Here is a 7,041-nt window from a genome sequence, read left to right as displayed (position 1 = left end):
TTCTCTANACTATCTCAACTATATAGACTTTTCGTTCTCTTCTATCCTATTACTACCTATACCCTAATNTGCTCTATACTATATTATNAANACCTNTATCTATATATATATATATATTATTATAAAAAACTAGTTATACATTTATGATTCAAAGTATTGTCCATCGCTGACCACTACTTTCTCCCATCTTTTGGGTAGCGTACGAATCCCGCGTCAAAAAAACTGGTCATCTTTTGAGGCTATCCACGAATCGATCCAATTTTTTACTTCTTCATAAGACAGGAAGTGCTGGTCAGCCAGGCCATGTGCCATTGATTGAAATGATAGAGGGAGCAACGTCTGGAGAATACGGCGGGTGGGGTAAGACTTTCCATTTCAATGTTTCCAAGTATGTCTTGACCACTTTCGCAACATGGGGTCGAGCATTGTCATGCTGCAAAATCACTTTATCGTGTCTCTCGTTGTATTGCGGCCGTTTATCTTTCAATGCTCGGCTCAAACGCATCAATTGCGTTCGATACCGATCGCCTGTGATTGTTTCAGTTGGTTTTAACAGTTCATAATACACTACGCCGAGCTGGTCCCACCAAATACATGACCTTGAACGTCAAAATCACCGTTCTTGAAGCGTTGAAACCACTCACAACACGTTCTTTCACTAATAGCGGCCTCACCATAAATATTTGAGAGCATTCGATGAGCCTCAGCCGCAGATTTCTTCATATTGAAGTAAAAAATTAAAACCTCCTGCAAATGACGAGAATTTGGCTCGTAAACTGACATTTTCAATCGAGAATAACTTTATGATGCAGACACAAATCGACTAATGTTTCTATGGGATTATGTTGACAGATGCCCAAGTTTATTGTATGATGTCTATGATCTATTTATTTCGACTACCACTTACCGCTAAAGCCATCTGTAGGAAAACGGCGGAAGCAAAGTTGTACACCGTTTTTCTTTAAAGGAAGTGAGAGATTGCAGACGGATAATGAATTCTGTTATCCTTGCGTTTTAAAAATATGGCTAGGTAAACAGATAGTTATCGTGCACAACTAATTTTGCGTGCAAGGCAACTATTATCAGTCGCGAGTTCGATCTTATATAACGTTACCGTGAGAAGTTATCCCATGCGTTTTATGATTTTTTAAGCGCAACGTGGCGTCTGTTTTCTTAAGATGAAATTGTTGTCAGTTAAGATGAAATTGTTTGTTGGGACAAAAACTTGGATTTTTTTGCGTGACTTAGGTGCATTTATAATATCTTTCGTAACATTGTCATTTTTCGGGCCTGCATTAAGGTTGTTATTCCTTTCGGGTTGATTGGCGTTTACGAGTTTTCGCGAAGCTTATCCGGTCTCTCTTTTCGATTCTGTCTTTTCGTTATCAAAAGACTCTACTTGAATCTCATAGACGCCAATCGTAGCCGCGACGTAGAGCCGATTCTTTCGAAAGAAACGTAGCGTCTATAGGACGTAATAATATAATGATAAATCTGAGGCAATCAATTGTCTTCAAATGTATACATTGCAATATTCTTATTTTGATATCTTGTCAAATAGTCTCTTGCAATTCTTTTAAATTTTTAATGAAATAAAAAATATTTTATGCAAAAAATTTCGCACTGCTAAAAACCAAATTAAGAAAATAGGGAAAGTCATTGTGAGTTAAAATAACATCACTTATCCACAAACACGCATACACTTGCGTGTAATGCTCCTTAATAATCATACGGTGCAAGCAAATTATACTACACGATTTTAATTATGTATAAAAAAAGGCATTTGTGTACGTATGAATGAATTAATTGTGCGGATTAAAATTAGATGTATATCAGATTAAGATTTAGTTTTAGTATTTAAATATGTTTACGTGTAATACAGAGCTGTACTCCTGTAAGCTTCATATGAAACGGTATAATTTTGTTTTTACTCACAAGGGAAGTTTTATAATTGTTCGAAATCGATTTTGATTCTCTTGTTGTAAAACATATTTCATAAAATCTAAGAGACATGTATTTTTTATATGTGCTAACTCATGCTTAAGGAGTGAAATACCTCTTTGAAAAAAAAATGAAAAAATTCTTCTTTCGAGCCGAATATCGTCGGAAGTATAAAAGATAGAAAACAATTTTTTTAAACAAAAGTTGTACAATTTCAAAAGTACTTTAAAGTTATAAAGAAAAAATTTTTTTATTTAACAAAATATCCCCACCACCCGTAATTTTCTTAAATTTTCAATTATTATTTTTTTACAAATTCAATACAAAACATCATATGTAATAAAGTTACATTATGACATATCATTTTCAAGAATTAATTATTAACGCTTCCGTATATATATCTCTATCCATGCTCATAATGCGTGAGTAATTGTCATCGGAACGATAAAATATATAAATCAACAAATAAGGAAATTGACATAATTGATATTTGTAACATTACAAATAATGTTAAGAGTTCTAATAATTTTTATTATTTCTCCTTAAAGTGAATAAAACTTTTTATTCATTTCTGTACATTATTTCCTTATAATATCTTAAGTTTATTCTCTTAAAGTTGTTTTCAGTTTTATGCTTTAATATCTTATTTACATGTTGTTTACATAATAATTTCAAAACATATACCAGATGTATAAGCTTAAATCCGCTGTTTTTTAATCAGAAAAACACTTTTTTTCCTAGGAAGCAAAAACAAATTTATTTAAAGTACTTGCCCTCACTAACTATACATTTTTTCCATTTTTCGAGCAATTTGTGTATACCACTAAAAAAATTCCTCATCTTTCGAGGCAAACCACTCATCAAGCCATTTTCGGACATCTTCGTAAGAATCGAGTGCCGCTCAACGAGCCCACGAAAACAGGTGATAGTCAGAAGGTGCCAGGTCTAGTGAGTAAGCGGGATGGGGTAGCACTTCCCAGTTGAGTGTCTCCAAGTAGTTTTGGACCATTGTTGGCGTGTGCGATGGTGCGTTGTCGTGGAGAAAAATCAGCTTGTCATGTCTTTTCCGATAATGCGGCCTTTTTTTACGCAGAGCACGGTGCAATCAGTTGTTGGTGGTAGCGGTGAGCATTAACAGTTTCACCAGGTTTTAACAGCTCGTAGTAGATGACACCGTCCTGATCCCACCAAACACACAGCATCGTCTTTCGTCCGAAACGATTTGGTCTTGAGGAAGATGTTGGGCGGGATCAACCCAAGATTTCTTGCGTTTAGGATTTCTGAAAATAGATCCACTTTTCATCGCACAATTATTTCATTGTCACAATCCGATGCAAGAACGACTTTCTTTTTTGTCTGGCAAGCAGAATTTGGCATGTGTTTTGGCGTCGCTCCATCTGCTTATCGTTCAGTTCATGCGGCATCCATTTTCCGATCTTTTGAACCTTCCCCATGGCATGGAAATTGAGAAAAAATTGCTCGGCAAGCATTTTTTGCGATTGGATATCATCCTCGTCCTGCAATTGACAGTCCTCAATCTTCCTGAGCCGATTTTCACGCTTCTTGTCACTCAGGTCAAAATTATCGTCATTGAACCGGCGAAACTAATCTCTGCACGTTGTTTCCGATAAAGCATTGTCGCCAAAGGCCTCCACAAGCATTCGATGCGATTCGGCAGCCGATTTCTTCAAATTGAAATAGAAAAGCAAAGCTTCCCGCATATGCTTTTTTTTTAGCAAAAAATAGACATAATTACGAAAGAAAAAATATAGTGTTGTATGAAATTGCTGATGATGTGCACTGGTTAATGTTGACAGATGTTAAATACATAAAAAAAAGTGTGTTGTGTGCCCAGGGCAGTAGCTTTATATGCTCACTAATGCCACCTATGAGCAAACAGCGGATTTAAACTTATACACCTGATATATATTATACTTAATAATGAAATAATTTCTAAATGTTTATACACAATAAATTTATATTTTGTATCGTTTACTCATTATACTCATTACAATAATGATACTCGATGAAAAAATGTTTTAAATATAATGACTTCTTGCACCATTTGAACATTTTACTACAGCTATATTACTACAACCTTCGATATCACATATTGTTGAACTTTTATCAAAACTAAATTCTTCTGATCTTTCATTTGTATAATAAAAATGTTTTAACACGAATATTTAAATAAGTTGTGATATTGCGGGAATAAAAATTGATTATGTATCAGAGATTGTAATTTTATTATATCATTTTGTTCATGTAAATTTATATTACTTTCTAATAATAAAATAGTATCTGAAAATTTTTTAACAAAATTTTTCCAAATTCTAAATCCGTGAACATCTAATGATTGTATTTTCCCTGTAGTACCTTTCGGTACAGTAGTAATATGTTTTCCTGCAGGTATTAAATCTGAAATAATATTGGGACAATGTCCATGAATCGATAAAAAGAACGCTATTAGAACCAATGTTTGGAAAATAAATTTCTTCTAATCACATTTTAAAGTGATCTGTAAGAAATATAAATGTTAAATTAATAACTATTTTATGACTGTTATGAGATTTTTAAATAAAATATAAAATATATCACAGAAATAAGATTTATAATTTATATTATTCCGTATTATATTATTCCGTTTATGCAAATTTATATTTACTTTTTAATAGTATTTGAAAATGTATTGTAAAAGGAAATTTATTTAATTACCTGAAGTCATTTTACTAAATTTCGATGCTTTTACAATACATTTATTAGTGTAAATGAGGTTTCTTGTACTCTTGGTCCAAATATATTCCATTAGTTTCTTTCAATACAATAAATAAAGGTGACAGCAAATTTCCATTACATGATATTATTGATTGTATAGGTGTGTTGTTGATAATATAAATTGTACAACACACTCTACTTTCTTTACTCCTTCATTAGACAATGACCTTCCAGAATGAATTTCCAATTGGAAATCACTTTGATCAGAATTAAAAACATTTTCAGATCCGAACTGTTCGATAAGTGATTTCACTGTCTTCAGAAAATCATTAGCTGTATTTTGCAACTCAACGGAATCTTCTATTGTTCTTCTGTTATAAATTTCGTAATTTTTCTCGAAATAATTCGGTAAGACTTTTTGAATGTTGATACTCAACAGTGAGATGCTTTAAATATAGGATTTAATTCTCTATTTCTTCTTGAGCTTGTAAAGCCTATCTTTGTAGTTCGATATCATGAAATATGAATCTTGATTCAACAGCTGCAGTAAATTTATCATGTGTAAATTTGGAGATAATTTTTCTATGATTTCCACCTAAATGTAATTGTTCTTTCCATCTTAATTGACGTTCAGATGAAACTCTTTTAAATTTATTTTGCACTGATTTTAGCGGACGATTCCTTTTGTTTTTATTTTTTTCATTAATGTTCTAATTCCGCCAATACTCAACAGCTCGTCTTTTATAAGAACTATCAAAGTCTGCGTCATCATTTGAACATTGAGGATGAGAATTTAAATTATCTTCACTCCATGCTTTTTCATCATCTTCAATTATTTCAGAATTATGTAGTTTATAAGGTTTTTGATAATCGAGATAGGTTTCTTCTGTTATTTCCAATCCATTATATTATAGTGAAAAATGCTGCTGAAAATCCAGCAATAATTTTTATATATTTTCTTTTAATTCTATTTCTGCATCAGTTACTGGTGTTTCGGTTAGATATATTATAGATATATTATAGAACTTATAGATGCTAATAAAAGTCTAACAACATTAAGCGGATTGATAATCATTTCCAAAGATTAAACTTGGCTTTGAATCGTAATATAAAAACAATTTTACAAATTGCACAGATATGGTTATGACAAAATGCTGCACTGAACATAAAACTGCTACTTGAATATTCTTATACTGTCCATTTGTTATATTATTATCTTGAATGTATACACAAACTTATATCATAAATTACCGTCCAGTTATTATCTAATCACTTATTATCAATGGGCGCATTCAGTAGTAAAGAGCGCTACGGAACTATCTGCTGAATGGCGTACTTTCCGCATCGCTGCTTTAATATGTTGCGGGAACGGACGTCATTCTATTGAGCAGAAATTTTTTTCATAAACTTCGATTCGACAATATCCTCCTTCAATCAAGTCACGGACTAGACATTTAAAACTGTGTCAAGACCAAGCAGCATTTCGACGAATTTCAGCCGATCCACGCCTTCTCCAAGTAGCTTCTTAATGAACTGCACTCCTACTCCGTATCCACATTCGAATGCAAGATCTTCGTCATTGTCTAATCCGATTGCTGGTTCATTTATAGAATTAGATATCGATATCAATAGTAATTCTAATTGCACGTTAGAAAATGAATATTTAAACGATAGGCCGAGTTCAGCAAAAATGTCAGATTCAGTTTCCGGACGTTGTACTCCATTAAAAAGTAATCAAAAAAGATGAGATTTAAAGGAGATTTACAATATGAGAAAAAAATTGTTTGCTGGAATTGGTTGAGGAAAAACAAATAAAAGCGATGAAATAGTTAACAAAAAGAAAACAATTCGATTCAAAGAGAAAGAAACAAACTTTTTAAGAAAAAACAATTTCTTATGTAATGTAATTATGTAATGTTACTAATAATAAATTTTCATTTTTACATATATATGTTTGTTTACTTTGTACACTTTATTTACTTTAACCTATTTTCATTACTTTATAAACTTAATTTATAAATTATTTGCAATATAATTTCTTTTTCCAATTGCTTCCCGAATCACAGATAGATCTTCAGATGTTTTCAGTTCAGATGTTCTAATCAGAACAATAAAATATATGAAAAGATGTTTTAAATAAAGTTCTTATAATTTTTTACACGTAACGAATTCTTCAGACATCATCTTCTGAGATTTGCTAACAATTCAATGTAATTTTAAATGCAACAGTTTTATACAATAATTTTATTATAAAAGAATGAATTTGGAATAAAATTGTTTTAATTTTATGCTGGAAGAAATTAAATGTCAAAGAAATAATAACAGGGTTAATATGTATGTATATGTATATATACATATAATAATAATAGGATTAATGTGCGTGTA

This window comes from Atta cephalotes (assembly GCF_000143395.1).
Source record: "Atta cephalotes unplaced genomic scaffold scaffold00026, whole genome shotgun sequence".
Lineage (NCBI taxonomy): Eukaryota > Metazoa > Arthropoda > Insecta > Hymenoptera > Formicidae > Atta > Atta cephalotes.
Note: the sequence above shows the minus strand (reverse complement) of the source record.